We start from the raw sequence: 19,814 nt of genomic DNA, 5'->3' as shown, positions 1-19,814 counted from the left end.
TGACCCATTTGGCATTCCTGAAGAATGTCCTGTGAAAATGTTTCCTTTCTGCTTATCTTAATTCAGGGTTTTAATTCCATGCACTACCAATCCCTGCGACCTCTTATTTTGTATTTTCTTATGAGGAATGTTTTCTGATCTTGGTTTTTTCCCCGAATCTAAACTCATTCTTTATAAGTGGATATAAGCAGTTGATACTTCCTTATGAGTTTTAGTATGCAAACATCCACATACTGAAATGCATAATATTTTGAATTATTTTCCTGAATATTATGATATGTGTATGCCTATACACACATATCTTATTAAAATGATATAGAGATAAATGATCAGAATTTCACTTCAGTATGGTAAAGGTGGAGATGATAAAATATATGTTCTCTTCATAGCAAGTGTGTTAAGGTCAAGAACCACTTAACCAGAGAATCTTCAAGGTTTCTAACTTCTGACATCTCTTAAAATACTACAGCTCTGTGAATGTTATTGTTTGAAGAGGTAAGTTTTCTATACTGGGAAATGTTGAAAACTGACTGCATCAGGATGGGAATTGAGTGGAAAGCAGCCACTCCTTGTGAATCCAGGAAGGCCTGAAGAGGCTGAGATCTATCTGGAGGGGAAACACATGATGGGTCCTTGGGGAGAGCATGTTTCCTGCTGATGTAGGCAGATGGGGTGAGAGGGAGAAGAGTGTGGGTTTGGCAGCCCATGGAGGAGGAGAGCAGAGTGGGGACGGCATTAAAAACTAGGAGTTAGGACTTCACACTCATTTTTTTTTTTTTAGCTGCGTCTGGCTGATTCTCCTTTTGATCTGAAGTAGGTAGTTTAAGAAGTTTTTCAAATAATTTAGCTACCCGCCAATGTGTATCCCTTTCTTCTGGAAGTTTATTTTTTATACATTATGACAGGGTACCATCAGTCATCATTAGCGTGAAGGTCCTCTACCAGAGTGCAGGAAGAAAGTTACCCATGATACGTGATTTTCCTTCCTGTTTCAATAAGCCCACTATGGCCACTTCAGTTTTAAATTGGAGAATTTCTCTATCTTCTGCTTGTAAGTTGGTATAATATATTAAAGAAAACCTAAAATATTAAAACTACAAGTGACTATAGATACCTGCCATAAGAAGAAGTATAAATGTCAAAATAATGAAACATCCTTTAAAATACAGTGTGGGATTTTCTTAGGTTTATTTACTTTTTATTTTATTTTTATTTTATCTTTTTATTAAAAAATTTTTTTAATATTTATTTTTGAGAGAGAGAACATGAACATGAGCAGGGGAGGGGCAGAGAGAGAGAGGGAGACACAGAATCTGAAGCAGGCTGTAGGCCCTGAGCTATCAGCAAAGAGCCCAGCATAGGGCTCGAACTCTAAAACTGTGAGATCATGACCTGAGCCAAAGTCAGATGCCTTAACTGACTGAGCCATCCAGGTGCCCCTTAATTTATTTTATAAAGTTTGATTCCAGTATCATTAACCTGTGTTGTTATATTGTTCTCAGGTGTGCGATATAGTGATTCAGGAATGCTTTATATTACTCGTTGCTCATCAAGATAAGTGTGCTCTTAACCCCCTTCACATATTTCGTCCACACTCCAACCCTCCCCAACCCCCCCCCCCCTTCTCTGGTAACCATTAGTTCTCTGTAGTTAAGAGTCTGGGGTTTTGTTTTGTTTTGTTTTGTTTTTTTGGTTTGTCTTTTTCCCCCTTTTGTTTCTTAAATTCCACATATGCGTGAAATCATATAGTAATTTATCTTTCTCTGATGGCGTATTTTGCTTAGTATTATACTTTTTTTGCTTGCAATTCTCCTTGTTGTTGCAAATGGCAGGGTTTTGTTCTTATGGCTGAATCATATTCCTAAATGTGTATATATATATATATATATATATATGCACGCATATACATATATATACGTGTATACATATATGCACATATATATACATATATACACACATGCATATATACATATATATGCACATATACATATATACATATATACATTCATGTACACATACCACATCTTTATCCATTTATCTACCAATGGACACTTGGGCTGCTTCCATAGTTTGGCTATTATAAATAATGCTGCAGTAAACATAGGAGTACATATATCCTTTGGAGTTAGTGTTCTCTTATTCTTTGGATCTATACCCAGTGGCCCAGTGCTGGATTGTAGTGGATTTAAGGAGATTCTAACAAAAACCGTTTCAGTCCAGAAAAAGTTGTTTTATGTAAGCATAAGTGCTTGAGAAAAATTGGACAAAGTTTGAAAGGATGGATAGATTTAAAATCAAATGAAAAGGAAGCAATTGTTAATATAACTTCTGTTTGCATTGTGTAATGGGGCTGGGGCCCCAAAATTATGGTGAGATATTGCATACACTGAGCATAGCTTTTATAACATTGCTCACTCCAGAAAATTGAGTTAAATTGAAAACACAAAGTAAAAAAAATAAAACAGTAAATTGCCTATAATGCCAGTGACTGAAGACAGTTATATTAACATTTTGGTGCATATTATTTAATCACTTTTTTTTCTGTTTCTCTTTGCAAAAAGAGCTGGTTAAATGTAAAGCACTGTGGATGGCGTACTAAGTTCACAAAGGAAAGTAAGGCACTGACCCTGCTCTCTAGGAACAGACGACTTTAACCATAGCCCCTCTCGTGATGGCTTTATTTCTCTGGACTTGAGGTGCTCACACTATTGTTTCCTTTTTGAATCATGACCTTGGTTTATTGGGTATCTATTCTGTGGTATTTGGCCCTTTGCAAAGTTTATTTCCAGTCCTCATCAGCCATGCACAATAGATATTTTTCTTTTTTATTTTCTCAAAATTAAAAAAAAATGTTAATTTTGAGAGAGAGTGTGCACGCGAGTGAGGGAGATGCAGAGGGAGTGCGAATTCCAAGCAAGCTCTGCACTCCATCCCACAACCCTGAGATCCTGACCTGAGCCTAATAGAGTTGGAGGTTTAACCCACTGAGCCACTCAGGCTCCCCGGTGGGTATTTTTATTTAATTTTACAAATAAGGAAAGGGATGCTCCAAGAAGTTAGACAGTTTGCTCAAGGCACTCTATGCAGTGAGTGACAGTGTTGTTGGGACTGAAGCCTGCACCTGTCCCTGTAGGACCAGACTGTCAGGACAGGGATCCCATCAGAATCTGGGATTGTATCATACACTCATGGTGGACATTAGGGAAAGCAAGGAGGGTGTGGAACAGGATGGGGACTGTGCAGATGAGGCGCTTGGGGAAGGGAATGTGCCTGGGTCAGACAGGCTCGGCAAGTGCTTTTGGACAGAGTAGGGTCTTTGAAGGCAGAAGTAGGTGGAGTCCAGATGGGGAAAAAAGCAGGGCAGGGCTCCCAGGGTCTTGAACAGCAGACCAAAGGGTCTGGAGACTGAATGAGCCAGATGGCTCCTGTACTGACTTGTTCTCAGAGTTTACAAAGAGAATTTGGAGATGTTGAGACTTGTTGAAACTAAAATGTTTTTACGTATTTTTTTGGTGACTGTTTGGAGAAACCGATGTTTTGAGGGTGAATGGTTGAGAATACTACACTGATACTGCACACATGATCTATCATGCAGTGATGACTTTGTTCAGTAACAAAAGGTTGTTCTGAAATAAATGATGGCTCAAAGCAGTGGGTTGTTATAATGTCCTGGCTGGAAAAAGCCAGCCCCTACCTCTAGAAAGGGGCTATTTGAATGAAGAAAAATGAAGCAATAGCAAATAAACTTGTTATATAATTTCAAAAGGGTAGTAGGTAGTGATTAGGGGCCTTTAAATGTCTGTGGTATCTATAAGTTGCAGCCTTGCTCGAATTCCCATGGGGGGGTGGGGTTGAAAGACTGAGGGAGAAGAGAAATGGAAACTGCTCTTAGCCTCTTTCCTCATTTTCTGTTTGTCCTTCTTTTTGATAGATGTGCATGTCCTTTTTTCCCCTTGATGAAAAGGATACCAACGATGCTTCTCTTGCTTTTCCATTGTTCCATTGTCTCCCCACCCTTCTGGCTTCTTGTTTTTCAACTCTTTTGAGCACACATATTTCAGGATGCCTGGTAACCTTCCTCCTCTTGGCCGGGAGCCCAGTCAGACATTATCAGCCTCCAGTCCTTGGCCAGGAGCCTGCTGGGAACCACTGAGGTTCTTGTCAGTTTCTCTTTGCCCTTCACGTATATATTGCCTTCTGCTTGGCAGATCCTGACCTGAGGATAATAGCCAATACTGTGCAAGCCACTCTGGATCTCAATAAATGTTTCCTGAATGAGTTTATTACTCACTGGGAGAAGGGAACCCTTTCATGGGAAGACTTCCTCTTTAGGTATCTGTGGATCCAAATATATATATTTTTTTTCTTTTTCTGTAGGCTCCTGGTTGATGCCTGACTCAGTATAGTAGGTTTTGGTTATTTTAAGTTTGTAAGTGCTCTGTGCAGAAGGCATTTATGAAAGACATAGGGAACATCTGGCTTAAGGGCCAAATAGGGGTTGTAGTTCAATTTTATTTAGCCCTGTAAAGTATTAAGAGATGTCACAGTTCTGAAGATGTCACCATGATTTTTGCAAACATTGAACAATAGTGCCCACAAGATGGGGATGTTATTCCATGGGAAGGAAAGAAAAAAAATTGTTTTTTCTTGGTAAAATTGGGGCAGTGTGTGATTCCCCACTTTTTTTAGAGTGGGAAGATAGTGGTTTTTTAAAATCTGAAAATGAGTAAAAATTATTTTATAAAATGATTACAATTTGTGAGTGCTTCAATATTTTGTGAAATTAATTGACACTGATTACTTTCTCCATTCGATATGGGAGTTTGAATCTATTGTTCTTAAGAATATTTGTATATGAATTGGGTATTTGACCCTCAATATAAAAACTATGCTTCATCTCAAAATTTGTTTTAAGTTTATTTCTTTTGAGAGAGAGAGAGAGGGAGAGAGAGAGCAAGTGCATGCACATAAGCCAGGGTAGGGGCAGAGAGAGGAGAGAAGAGAGAGAATCCCAGGGAGGCTCCACGCTCTCAGCACAGAGCCCGATGTAGGGCTCGAACTCATGAGCCTTGAGATCATGACCTGAGCTGAAGGCAGATGCTTAACCAGCTGAGACACCCAGGGGCCCCGTTCACCCCAGATTTAAGGGAGGAGGTATTAAGCATGGCAACGAACAGGAAATAGACTTCTAACAGGTATGGGAGAAAATGATGGTGTTCCCTGTCAACAAGGAGTTATAACCTCATTTGTGTGTTGAGATATACACACACGAAATGACTAGTGAACCAGCTAGTGTTATTTATAACCACATGTACATTTGTTTCTAATCTCTGCCTTGTGTATTCCCGAAAGGATTTGTGTCTGTTTATATATGAGTATTTATAGCCAGGGTGTAAATCAGTTTATAATGAGGTACCTTGTAAGAGAATTAGCTGGGGGAGGGAAGAAGCAGGTACCGAAATCAGGTTGGAAGGCTTCCCAGAGCAGTGAGCCTCTAGGATGGGATTGAAGCGCATGGGGAGTGCAGGGGGCTTTCTTGGGGAGAGAAGAAGCATGAGCAAACCAGTGGATGCTCAAAAGGGGGTTCAGTGAGAATATAATAGTGGGGTGTGACTTGAACACCTGGCATTCTTTTGGCTGCTCAACATTAGAGCATCCATTCTGATTTGGGGAATTACTTTCTGAGCTTTGCTGGGAAGCTGGGCTCTCCTTTCACTAAAAAAATAGGACAGGGTCTCATGCAGCAGGCACTGCTGGTGTGAGCTGCATCGCCTCCTGTTCACACTGTCCCTTGGCCACTCCGTGGCCACTGAGGCATTATTTGTGTCTGCTGGACAATCTGAGAGCCCTTTCCAGTAGGCTTTTCGTAAAATTCTCTTCTACTTAGAGTTGATGTCTGTAACTTGCAATCAAAAACTCCGATAGAAATAAATACACGTTATTGAGCCCTGTTCTTGAAGCCAAGAAAGTTTTGTGCATTTTGTGGACATAAGCTCATTTGACTCTCTCTCTGACTCTGTAAAGAGGTAGTGTTTGCTGTTGGGCCTCAATCCACAGGTGAAAAAAAACTGGGATTCAGGGAGGCTAAGTCACGTGCCCAAGGTCATACAGGTAGCAAACAGCTGGGATGTGGTCCAGGCTTTTCTGATAAGGAGACTGTGATCTTAACCTCTGCACTCCACCACCTACCCTCCAAGGAGAGCAGATCATAAATATTCACTACCTGTATGTATTTGGGAATGTACTTTATTACGAAAGGATTTTTCTGAAAACACAGTTGAGGAACGATTTGGCTCTTTTACTTGGCTATCATAAAGTAGGATTTAATAGATTGTCATTGGTTAAACATGGAATTAGAAGTGAGACTTTCTCACCCTTGGCCTGCTTTGCTTTCATATATTTGGCGGTGATACAAAGGCAGACAGCAGATCCTGAAGACTATGCCTTTTTTAGAGGGGGAAGAGATGGGGGAGGAAAGGAGCTTATCACTGCTCTGTCAGGAGTTCTGCTTGTCACCTTGTTAAATTTCAATAACTCCTGGGTATTTTGTCTGGAACAACCTGTCCCCAAATACCATCACAGCTAAACCTCCCCTACCCCTGACTCCATTCAGGTCTCTGCTCAGGCATCTCATCAGAGAGGTCTTCTATTCCTGTCTCTTCCCGTTGGATTCGACCTCTCCTCCCCTTCCCTCTTAACCCGCTTAATTTATTTGTATAGCATTTCCCACCACCTGACAGGTTATAAATATTGTTTCTTTTCTGTTTCCTTACTACTAGAATGTAAGCTTTGTGAAGCATGGACTTTGTTTTCTTCTCTGTGGAATTTTCAGCTCTCAGAAGGCTCCTACTACATAGTTGATGATCAATAAATCATTTTGAGTGAATGAACGAATGGGAGGAGATTGAGGTTCTGAGAATTTAGATAACTTGCCTGAGATATCATGGAAAATGATGGAATCAGGTATTAAACTGTAGGTGACCCTTAAAATCTCTCATGTTCCCTGCTCCCCCCCCCCCCCCTTCCCCTTTACTGATGTCCCTCTGTCTGGGAAAATTCATACATTTGTACACAATTAAAGACATCTCTCCCAGGATTTTTTTAGTTGGGGGGGAGGGGAGTCTTAAGTAGTCAGTCCAACTTTCCTATTTTACAAATGAGGAAATAACCATGATTCATTGAGGTTAGGTGACTTGATCAAAGCAATACTGCTCTTTACTGATGGAGGAAGGACCAGAATCACGATAACCAATCTCCCAGTTCATCTCCACCTGTCCCTGTTGGATTCACTTTCTTGTTGATAGAATGAATGAACCCTATTTTGATGCAGAATTCATACATCAGTCATCAGTGATGGCTTTGAAAGAGTGGGGTCATGTTATATCAGTGCCTTAATATTAATGCAGTAAAGCAGAGGCCAAAAATCAGATGCCCACAGGGACCAGCAGATAGCATAATATTCAGGGTGGGAGCATGGGTGGGAACTACAGCAAAGGGGCAGGATATCCCCTGATCAAAGGGGCCAGCCCCACAGCACCCGATGCCCTGCCCAGAGAAACACGTTACAAGAGAGAGATGTAGTAAAGGAGTCTAAAAATGTTCGAAACACCCTGCTGACCAAACAGAATATTTCTGCCAGCTAGCTAGAGCCTGAAGCCTCCCAGTTTGTGATTCCTGAAGTTTTAGCATTAAGAGCTTTTTTTCTTTCCAAAGGAGTAAGTTTCAATAAGCGGGAATACGTTGGAGAATATGTGAAGTGGTTAGTTGTTCTTTAGACCAGCCAAAGGATCAGTGGGTTGGGCTGTCAAAGTTCACAGAGGGAAAATAAGTATCAATAAAAGGGTATTTATTGCCTGTCTTTATTGCCCTGGTGATAAAGTTGAAGAGTAATGTGTTTTCTCTGTCATAATACCATCTGTCCTAATGGAAGGTACTTGGTTATGCTATTTACTGACTGAGGATCAGGAAGCCTTCTTAGAGATTTGGCACAGCTATTAACTACCTGTATGTCATTGGGCAAATCACCCAGTTTTTCTCTGCTCTGCCATATTCATGTTTGAAAACTTAAGGGCTGGATTTCATGCAGGGCCTAGGAAAGAAAGGATGCAGAGGATTTCATGCAGAAGTTCAACTAGGTTCTTTATCTCTGTCTCTTTAAAAACAAAACAAAACAAGAAACCTGTGTTAGGGGTTGGATTGTTTGAACGTATCATCTGTGTCTTTAAGCACATCGATAATTATAGTAGGTTTGCTACTGTTCCTCTCATGTGCCATCTGTGAAACTCAGAGAGTTGAGAATTATTTGACCTAGTGATCTCTATGGTCATTCCAGCTCCAAATTCCACTCAGTTTGAATTACCATTTTTGAGGACAGATTTCAAAGGCTTTTATCACATAGAGACTAAGAGCCCAAGAACATGGGTCCTGGGACCACATGGCTTGGAGTGCATCCTGGCTTTCTTGGTCATGTTGATTTATTACCCTGAGTTTCAGTTTCCTCATCTATAAAATGGGAACAATCATAGTGACCCCCTCATAGTCTTACCGTTGTGATCACTGTTCCCGGCAAATTATCCAACACTGCTTTTCTTCTTCTAATGGAGCGACTGCAATGCGGATAGTGAAAATGTAATTAACATTTACCTTTAAAATACAGCATGAGAATTTTCTCCCTTTCCTTCGCAGATTTGGGCCTTTTCAGTTTCTTTTTAGGAAGTGAGTGTGTTGGAATTGAAAGTTGGCAGGGTTAGTGTGCCACTGGTACTTAAATGGTCCCAACTGATGAAGGCGCCAGCGGTCAAGACCAGTGGATCTTCTATAGACATGGATGTCCGTTGTAGGTGTCCTGATGTCAACTAAAGAGCTACCTTTTGGCTATGTGCCTGGGTAGGTGTGCCTGTGTGAACCCTTGCACCGTGAAACAAAAGGCTCTACATGTGGATTTGGTATTACCTGAAGGAGACCGTCTGATGCAATTCGACTGTGGAGAGAAGAGTTTACTATATGAGAAGATGCTCGGGTGGCCTTCCTGCACGAACGTGAAGGACATTTGCCCTGGAAGAACACAACACCTCTTCAGATCCATACTGGAACATAATTTAAAGCAAGAGGATGACAATAGATAAATTCCTCCCACTTCAAAGGGAAAAGTCTGGTGCACATGGAGTGTTTGTTCCGAGGATCCGAGAAGCGGGCGTTGTGCCCTCCTGGGTCCTTCAGGCTGGGCTGCTGTTGCCACTTGAAAGAGCAGCCTGTCCTTGTCTGCCACACTTTCATCTTCTGCCACGTTTGTATCCACGGGCACTGTCACCCACGTGAAGGCACAGCTTGCTATTCCCGGCTTGGCTTCTGTGACCTGCAGTAAAGCCAAATTAAAAACAAAAAAAATTTCTTTTAAGGCTTTGACATGGGATGGTAATTGCATGCAGTGGCTTTTAATCATTTGGCATTCACAAGAAGCATTCAGGGGGGCCGAGGCCTCAGGGAGCAGCAGCTCGCACGGGTCTTGGGAGGAGCTCTTGGTTGCAAGGCCTTGGCATTCTGGGTGTGTGTGTGGCAACACCAGGCAGCAGCGTCAGTGTCACCTGGGCAACAGAGCACACAGAAGACAGCTTGGTGGACTAGAAATCAGCTCTGCCCAGCTGTTGGAATCTGCACAAAACTTCAGGAAAGTTGTTTTCTGGGTAAGATGGTGGGATGAGGTAGTTGGGATGGGCTGAGGGTGGGGAACGGAACATTCTTCACGCTGGTGTCAGGGAGTGTTTGGAGGCAACAAATGAGTTTCACCTTCCCGCCAATTTAAACCGTAGGCAGGTCACAGGTGGAGATCTCCTGAGAGGAGAATGTCTTGTTCTCAAGCCCCCTCATTATCCAGCCGAGGGGACAGGCCCGGCCTGGTGTGGTGGGGCCTGGGGAGGCCGGCCTGGCTTCCCAGCCTCCTGAGTGTCTGACTCGCCCTGGTTGCCTCTGCCTCGGCAGGCAATCATGGCCCCAGAGTTTCTATTTGATTCTGCCTCCACTCACATCAGATATATTTGTGAACAAATTGGTTCAGCATTTTAGAATACTAGGGGACATTAATATGACTTTTGCTTAATCATAAGTAGTTCTTCATAGCTTTAGTGGGGATTCACCATTGTGGTTCTTTCATTATTTTTAAAGGTTTTGTTTCCTTTTTCTTCTGTGTGAAGGTTCAGTTTTTATTAAATGGCCTTAAGAAGAGAGAACCATGTTTGCCTTTATGATTATTTTAATTCCGAACATGTGACCTCCTCAGCCCGGAGCTTCTTTTATCCTATTTAAAGTGGTCTGCTTTCGGGGCGCCTGGGTGGCGCAGTCGGTTAAGCGTCCGACTTCAGCCAGGTCACGATCTCGCGGTCCGTGAGTTCGAGCCCCGCGTCGGGCTCTGGGCTGATGGCTCAGAGCCTGGAGCCTGTTTCCGATTCTGTGTCTCCCTCTCTCTCTGCCCCTCCCCCGTTCATGCTGTCTCTCTCTGTCCCAAAAATAAATAAACGTTGAAAAAAATAAAAAAAAAAAAAGTGGTCTGCTTTCTGTAAGCTCTCTTTCACCCCTGTCGTTTTAAAGTCAAGTATACGGTGCTGACTTCTAAAATCAAACTCCCTTCCGTCAGTGGTCAACACCTCTTTCGTGAGCTCCTGATCTACGTTTTCAGATGTTCCCACAGTTCTTGTCTAACTCGATTGTGCACAGACATCACCTGGGCATTTGGCTGAACTGCAGGTTGGGATTCAGCAAGTCTGGAGCGGGGTCTGAAATTCCGCCTTCCTGAGAAGCTTGATGCTGGTGCTGCTGGCTCAGGGAACATGCTTTGTACCCAAAGGGCATGAACGTATGGAGGCAAAGACAGGTGAATCTCCTAGAAGATGGGGGTGGGCCTTAGGGATCTCGATGTCGCCCAAGGGTCTCTAAGATATTTCAGATTTAGTATGTCCAAACGGAACTGCTCACATTCTCTGTCAAGCCTGCCCTTTGCCCTGTAATCCCTCTGCCGGTGAGTGGCAACCTTCCACCTGCCTATCGAAGAACAGACGATGCAGTTATCTTGGTTTCTTCTGTTTCCGTCATCCACTTTATATAACTTGGAGTCTGTTTGGGGGAGAGTTTCCCAACTTTTTCCTTTCACTTCTGTTTCTACCCATGCCTTCTGGATTCAGATCCTTACCGTCTCTCAGGGATCCCCTGACTCTAGAGCATCATGGCACCCGGTTGTCTCTGTAGTGTACTTATTTATTTATTTTTTAAATTTATTTTTGAGAGAGAGAAAGCGTGAGGGAGAGACAGAGACGGAGGGGGGAGGGAAGGATCCGAAGTGGGCTTTGCACTGACAACAAAGAGCCCGATGCGGGGCTCAAACTCAAGAACCGCGAGATCATGACCTGAGCCGAAGTTGGATGCTCGACCAACTGAGCCACCCAGGTGCCCCTCTCTGTAGTTTAGTTCTTAAACTTCATTTCCTCCTGATTTGGTAGTGACATTTGCTTATTTAGACACCTTCCACTATTGCATCCCACGTGTCTCAATATGGCAAGCAAGGTCCAGCACAATTTGGCTGTGCCCTTTTTGCTTCCCCTCCCCCAATGCCTAACACGCCACCCCCACCTCCAACTGGTTGCACCTCCCTGGAAGTCAGTGCAGTCTGTCCACATCCGTCTACTCCATTTCCCAAGCTCACTTCTATTGCTTTGTTCATACGGTTGCCACTGCCTTGAATGCCTTTCTTGTCATCATCTGGCTGGCGGAGTACCATGTAGCCTTTAAGATCCAGCTCCCATCACTTTCCTGTGAAGCCTTTACCAAGTCACCAACCTGGAGCTTGTGACTTCCCCAATCTGTGCTTCCATAGCACTTTCAGTCGTTTTGCAGTTCCCATTGCTCGAGTCTTTGTTGCCTGCTAAATTCGAGATCTGCCTTTCTGAAATACGTCTGAATTCTATAGGTTTGCATAGCGTGGAGTAAAGTAGTTTTTCACTAAATTTTTTCTAAGTCCAGGACAAGGTGAATATTCTGTAGACAAACAGGCACTAGCATGTTGGAAGTAGGAGGGAGTGACGTGATTTGTATACATTGATCTGTACAAAGAGGACCTGTCTACTGCCTCATTCATTCGGTAGCTGCCCTGTCAGTAAGGTAGCCACCAGCCACCTGAGACTACTGAGCACTTGAAATGTGGCGAGTCCAAGGATGAATGCAAAATGGAAGTTACCGGATTTTAAAGACTTAGAATGAAAAAAAAAGAGTAAAAGATCTCATGAATAATTTTAATATTGATTACCTGTTGTAGTGATAATATTTTGGGTATATTAGGTTAAATAAAGTATACTATTACACTTACCTTGTTCTTTTTACTTTTCTAATAGGGCCTCTAGAAAATCTTAAAATACTTTTGTGGCTTGCCTTTTATTTCAGTTGGATAGCAATGTTGTCGTATTCAAAATAATACAGAAAGGTTTCCTACCACCCTCTAATTGTGCTTTCTAAGATTCAGACAAGTATTTAATGTTTAGGGGCAGGTTTTGAATCATTACGAGTTATTTAGTTAAAAATAAAATCGCTTAGGGGCACCTGGCTGGCTCAGTTGGTAGAGCATATGACTCTTGATCTTGGGGTCGTGAGTTCAAGCCCCACATTGGGCATAGAACTTACTTTAAAAAAAAATAAAATCATTTATTTGAAAATACTACCACTAAATTCACATTTTCAAGTTGTAGTCTTTCAAGAGTGTTTTGTTTTTTGTTTTTTTGTGAGTTTTTTTTTTTTGATTCTTTACTGAACCACCAAACTAAATCTTAGGGACTTTACTATAATTCATCTATATATTAATGTCACCTATCCATAAAAACTCAAAATGTTAACTTTTTTTTAAAAACCATTGTCCATGGAGTGATGAGAAATGGAAAGTGATAAATTCTATTATACAATTTGCAATCCATGTCTTCAACTCTACTGCCTGCATAGTTTCTCACTACTCAGCTGGATCAAAATCATATACATTGCCTACCATCATTAAACCCTTCTGCCTAATTAATTTTTCAGTGTTTAAAGCTTAAGGATTCTATACAAGTTTTTTTAAAACTTGAGATGCCTAAGGCAGTTGTTTTTCTAATTTTCTGTAGTCATTAAGTTTATTTCAAGAGAGAGAGAAGGAGGGAAAGAATTTCAAACAGGCTCTGTGCTGAAGCATGGGGCCCTTCATAGGACTTAATCCCATGAACATGAAATCATGACCTGAGCTGAAATCGAGAGTTGGATGCTCAACCAACTGAGCCACCCGGGCACCCCCCTCCAGTGCTTTTAAAAAACAAACAAAAAATAATGTTTTATTTTTGAGAGGGAGAGAGAGTGAGAGCATGAGCAGGGGAGGGGCAAAGAGAGAGGGAAGCAGGGAATCCGAAGCAGGCTCCAGGCTCTGAGCTCTCGGCACAGAGCTTGACGTGGTGCTTGAAACCACGAACTACGAGATTGTGACCTGAGCTGAAGTCGGACGCTTAACCGACTGAGCCACCCAGGTGCCCTAGCGCATTTTTAAAAAATGTTTTATTTTTGAGAGGGAGGGAGGGAGGGAAGGGCAGGCAGAGAGACACAGAGTCTGAAGCAGGCTCCAGGGTCTGAACTGTCAGCACAGGGCCCAATGACATGGGCTCGAATTCGCAAACCGTGAGATTGTGACCTAAGCCGAAGTTGGACACTTAACCAGCTGAGCCACCCAGGCACCCCTGCCTCCAGTGCATCCTTAGGTGGGTCCCAAATTAAATCAAGTGAAGCTGCTATGGTTGAGGGGTAAGTGGGGCACCAAGAAATCCCCTACCACCGTAGTTTCCCCTTCTTTGGAAAATGAAACACTAAGTCAAAGTGGCAGGTTCCGTTAAAGCGTTATATGTGAAAAATCAGTGCGAACAGATTAGGGTTATATAATTTTTAAAATTGGAAGAGACTTGAGGTGTTCTTATTCATATTGTAGAGTGAATTATCTGTCATGTTTACACAAAGAACAACAGAGCTGGAGATACCAACTTCTGTCTTCCAGTAGAATCTTCTTTACTAAACCACCCTGTGATAATAACCTAAGAAATACTCTTTCTTGGGACATTAATATGGCCTAGGAGTGATGACAGCACTTCAGGGGAGAGTTAAGAACCTGTTGGATGGACATAAGGTGAAGGGGTGTGTGTGTGTGTGTGTGTGTGTGTGTGTGTGTGTGTGTGTGTAGAGAGAGGGAGATATGTATATATATGTATATCTCTCTTCACACACTCACACATGCACACTACGATTCATGGAGCCGTAGCCCAAAGCAAGGGTTGGGTGAATGCTTAGGAGGTAGCCAATGAATGTGTTTCTCTTCTCTACTCTCTTCATAGCTTATTGCAATTCACTGATTAGGGTTTAAAATGGCACAATGAATTATGCAAAAGCTGTTTCTGCAGGAGGGGCTGTCTTGCAGCCTAATGCAGCACAGATGGAAGATCTTCCTTTAATCATTGTTCTCACAATACTTGGAAGCTTTTTGAGGAATAAGCAGTCAGAAGTGGAAGTGAATGGCCTTCAACAGTAAATGAATTCCTTCTGCAGAGAGGCACTGAAATGTATTTATGATGCAGATGGTTGCCCTGTGTTTGAATGCTCATCCTTGTCATCTGATATTCATGCTTAGAAGCAGAATGTGTCCTGAAATACTTGGGTTTTAGATGGTTCCACTGGAGAAATTACTTCTGCTCAGGCTGGCCCAACATGTATTATTATTTCTCTTCAAAAATGGTTGCGAGTATTTAAATGCCAATTCGCTCCAATCATGAAAATATGCAAATTACCTCTCTCTCTCTCCCTCTGTCCCTCTCTCTCCCTCTCTCCCTCTCTCTCTCTGATCCTTAGTTACTACTAAAGAGACTGAATTAGTTAGCATTCCCTTACTTTTATTAGCATAATATTAATGCAAATGATCAGCAAAGGCTTTTTCAAAAAGAAAGCAGAACCATGGAAAGCAATTAATAACAGTGCTCACTTGCCTCAGTGAGGAAGGAAAAAACATTTATGATTAGGTTTCTAACTTTGGTATCTATGCCAAGGACCACCCACATGAGCCTAAAAAGGTTCTTGTTTCTAAAATCAACATCAGCTCGGAGGTGTCAGCTGCAGGGCAAAAGCCAACTGAAAAAGGCCCAAAGGGAAAATTTCAGAAGGTGATATGCAGTTACCTGTGGGTAGTTCATGATGACTCAGGTGCTCTTAAGCATGTGTGCTATATGGTATATTTCTAAGCCATTGCTTTGTAAACTATAGGCGGAAAAAGTAAAGGAATGATACTCATTGGCCACTTCAGTGTATACAGTAAAGGACTGAAAACCATTCCCAACAAAGGGGTTAATATAAAGAGGACACTGATTAATTCTTTATTTGCTCAGAGGAAATGGGCTTACATTAGAGGGAAGTAAAGTTGAATCAAATAACAGGAAGACATGGTTGGCTCTGGGGAGAACTTTATAAAATTAGAATGAGGTATATAGCAAGAGACTGGAATCTCCCTGCTTACCTACTCTTACTGTGCTGCAAATGTTTCTTACAGTTTCTGGCATCTGTGTTGGCCTTTGTTTAACTGGAAGTGAACTCTGCGACACCTCCTTGCCGAACCACTCATAGCATGAGGCCAGTGCTGCCTTGTATTGTTCATTTTCTATAGGCCTTACCTCCGCTGTTAGAAGGAATCAGAGGTGAAGTCCTATGTTTCTTTAGACAGCAACATATATAGTGCCTTGCAGTTAATGAAGAGTATTTGTTGAATGGATGTGTAGATCACAACGTTGTGATCTGTTTATTGTTAAGCAAGGCCCAAGCTCTGGAGCATCGTTCCACCAAAACAGTGGAGTATAGTGCACCCAGATGGCTCAGTCCGTCGAGCGTCCGACTTGGGCTCAGGTCATGATATCATGGTTTGTGAGTTCAAGCCCTGCGTTGGGCTCTGTGCCGACAGCTCGGAGCCTGCAGCCTGCTTTGGATTCTGTTGTCTCCAGCCATCTCTACCCCTCCCCCGCTTTCTCTCCCTTTCTCTCTCCAAAGTAAACATTAAAAAATATTAAAAACAAAACATTGAAGTATTGACTTCATGTCACTTCCACTTTTTTTTTTTTTAAGTTATCTGCTCTACTACTTGAAATGGAAAATAGACTTCATTATGTGGATTAATTTCATTATTAAGTCACAATCAGTTATTTTTAAAAATAAAACTTAAAATACAGAACTCTGATTCTGACTGACATCTGTAATGAAGGAAGACCAATGAATAAATGTAGGCATTGTTGTTCAGTGAGACTTTTTATTCATAAAGTTATTGGATGAAGAAATTCACATTCTTGTATGAGAGTGGTTGGCATATGCTCAGAGTTTTGCAAGTATTTTGTATAAAAGTTATGCATGTTACTTTATAAACCCTGCTTCAGCAAATAACTGGAGTCTTTTATGAGGTGGGAACCCTTAATAGTTGGCCCTCCAACATCTGAATTAAAAAAATGAAAAAGGAAACAACAGAAAACAGTTCTCAGTCTTGGATCTTTACTGTAAAGTATCTGACCACATAGGTCTTTCTGAAGACTTACCCTGGCAAGATAGGCAGGGAAGTTAATCTTTGATGCCATCATTCATCCTGATGGTTTTGGTGTATACCGAACAAATACTGCTTTCTGCCCTAGTGGGCACAACACTCTCTTAATCCTTTCATATCCTCCTCGTAGAGCTTACTCATACTCTGTCGTGGTCTCTGGAGGCTCTGTTCTGTGTTCAGTAGCCCATTGGCTAATCTCTTCCACAGTGTTAGCTTCGTGAGACCATAGTTCTTTCTTCTACCTCTCTTTTCTGGCGGGAGTATCATTGGCACCAGACCTGGCTGGGATGTGAGGTCCTGGGAGCCTTGGCCAGGGCAGAACGCAGAGCTCAGGGAGGTGATCCAGGCAGGTGACCTTTTGTGAAAAAATAGAAATCAATCAGTCTGGGCTGTTTCTTTGAAAGGAGAACCCAAGTCTAGAGCAATGGGGAAAGTAGAGGAGAGCGAGAGGGACGGCAATGGAAGAGTAGAGGTGGCAGTCCTTGAGCTGAACATCGATTTAGTATCAACTTTCTACAGAGTGCCAATAGCCTTGGTCGTGGCTAGGGAAGGAACTCTCAAGGGCATTAACTTGTGAACTTCTTGGTCTGTTTCAGATTCCCACAGGGAATGGCAATGGGGACCCAGATGCCATATTGCTTTCAGTTAAGTGGGAATTTGGCTGCTCTGCGTACGCAACAAGTGAACAGTAGGCTAGCATAAGCCTGGTGATGAGTGGGAGACTCAGGATTCTTCTTAAGACAGGAACTAAACTAAGGCAGATTCATATTCTTCCAGTTTGGCAGATTTAATCTTCCCAGAATTTTATGTGCCTGTGGGTGGCATTTACCAGAGCTCAGTGTGCCCGCAATACTGCTAGATGATGTGGTAATGCTAATAAATAGCTTTAGTTATGTTTTCTTACTAAATTAGTTTTTTCTTTACCTCCTGCATTTCCTCTGCTCAGCCCCTGAAGGTTCCATAAAACCCTTACCCATCATCCCTCATGGTCACGTTAGGTCTCACTGCCCCCTGTACCCTGTTCCTGAATTCTAAACAGAGCTCAATGGCTTTTACTGAAAACATTTATTTTCATGGGATTTTTGTTTTCTTTTGTTTTCCTTCCAATGTTAGACTTAAAGTACCCACTCCAAGCAGTATTTAACGATTAGAAATGGTCTTTAGTCGCCCATGTTATTTTTCATGTATCTTTCAGGCTACCTGCACTCCCGTGTCTTGGGTTGGGTCAGCTGAGATTTTAAAGCATACTAAGACAACAGGGGCCTTAGATAATCTCATTTAAAGAGGAAAAAATGGCCCTGTAATATTCACATATCCTACTTTGTAACTGATTGCCGAGGACATGTGGTGAAAACATGGATGAATTGTTTCTGAGCTCGGCTAAATTATTTGATTAGGTGGAAATTATCCCCCCCCCCCCAATCTACTCAGCAGAGCTGACTTTTAGCACCTGGCTTATAAAAATATTTCCTGGCCTTCAGTATTACAGGTGGAAAATTATGGTATTTGAGGGTCATTTGGAGCTATCCATAAAATTCTACTTTGTAGCCTAAGTGAAGCAGATTTCTTTTTTCTTAGCCAAGTAGTTGTCATTTTGTTGCTACTGTTTTCAGTTGTTTTATTAATATTCTTTAGTATTATTTTGAAATAATGTGTAAATATCCTCTGCCTATTTATGTAGCATCAACACAGGTATCTTTTCCCTTTTAATATTTTCTTCCAATGTTTGTCGGCTTTCTTTTGCTGGCTGGTGAAGGTTGGTTTTATACTTCTACAGCCCCACTGAGATGATTTCTCCATCTTATTTCAATAAATAGTCCCAAAGAAGAGTTTAATAATAATGCCCACATCTCTTCCAGAATATGCCCATGTCTTTGTCTTTAGTTATTATCAAAAGGTTTTTTTTTTCCGACTATGCCTTGTGTCCATGTTTTTATTAACATAGGAAAGTTGATGCTAATATGTATATAAAAGTTTTATGAAGGGCAAGAGGTTTGCCCGTAGGCAATAAGTAAAACCAGTATTATATTCAGTACTATTCCAACGTTAAATTAAAAAAATATTAACGTTGAGGCACCTGGGTGGCTGAGTTGGTTAAGCGTCTGAGTTCACCTCGGGTCATGATCTCATGGTTCGTGAGTTCAAGCCCTGCGTTGGGCTCTGTACTGAGAGCTCAGAGCCTGGAGCCTCCTTTGGATTCTGTGTCTTCCTCTCTCTCCATCCCTCCCCCACTCACACTCAGTCTCTCAAAAATAAAAATAAACATTAAAAATTTTTTCAAAAAAATATTAATATTCAGGGGTGCATGAATGACTCAGTTGAGCTACCAACTCTTGATCTCAGCTCAGGTCATGATCCCAGGGTTGTGGGCTTGAGCCCTGTGTCAGGCTCTGCACTCACTGTGGAGCCTGCTTAAGATTCTCTCTACCCCAACCCCCCACTTCCTTCTTCCCTCCTGGCTCATGCTCACTCGCTCTCTCTCTCTCTCAAAAAAAAATTAATGTTCATAGTTTGGTATTATATCAACAAATGTTTTGTTAGTAGCTAGATGATGGCAGGCATTATGAATCAATACTCTGTGAACTAGAGGAGGATTTTGGAAAAGTTGTAATTTATTACCTTATAGTCAGAATGAAATCTCTCCTGGATCACAGATTCTGAAGTATATTGTTAAATTTTATATGGAGGGTTGTATGTTGGTGTAAATTTATGTGTTTGTATTAATGTATGTTTAAGGCACTCTGGTAAACTGTAACGATGAAATTCTGGTCTAATAGAAGGCTTGATAGGGAGCTTCTGAATGACAAGTCCAAGATCATCAGGGAAGATGGGAAGACTTTTGGTTTTCATTAGTGAATCTTCATTTCACCTCTGGAAATGCGTAGATACCTTGAGAGGAGCACAGCTTTGAAACAGGCAAAACCATTGATTTGTTAAGAGCAATAAAAATATAATGGAGAAAAGGTTGGTGAACACCTGGGAGGCTGATAACTACTGTTGAAACCACGTGACTGCTGTGAAGTAAGAACCAGGTATTAGCAGTGGTGAGGAAGCTGGACTCCATCTCTGGAAAGAGCAGCCTTACTAATGGGCCGGTGAATGGGTTTCAGCCAAACCCATGAAGACTGTGAGAGACAGAGCAGGTGAAAGGGAGGGATCCCAGGATGGGCTGTGGAGGTGACCTCAAATTATGTTTGCATCT

General features: G+C 41.9%; 1 protein-coding gene across 6 annotated transcripts in view; it reads left to right on the top strand.

The window, feature by feature from the left end:
• ARHGAP18 (Rho GTPase activating protein 18) overlaps positions 1-19,814 on the top strand; it is a 193,103-nt gene that overhangs the window by 105,742 nt on the left and 67,547 nt on the right. The window contains exon 1 of one of the 6 annotated variants that reach the window (XM_019831194.3): positions 8,694-9,683. The exons of the other annotated variants lie outside the window; for them this stretch is intronic. The gene's annotated coding sequence lies outside the window, so the exon portion shown is untranslated. Of the gene's footprint in view, positions 1-8,693; positions 9,684-19,814 lie in introns of those variants that run through there. 6 annotated transcript variants of the gene reach the window in all.

The sequence above is a fragment of the Felis catus genome, chromosome B2 (assembly GCF_018350175.1).
Source record: "Felis catus isolate Fca126 chromosome B2, F.catus_Fca126_mat1.0, whole genome shotgun sequence".
NCBI classification, from domain to species: Eukaryota; Metazoa; Chordata; class Mammalia; order Carnivora; family Felidae; genus Felis; species Felis catus.
The sequence above is the reverse complement of the archived record's forward strand: the minus strand, read 5'-3'. Positions and strand labels throughout refer to the sequence as shown.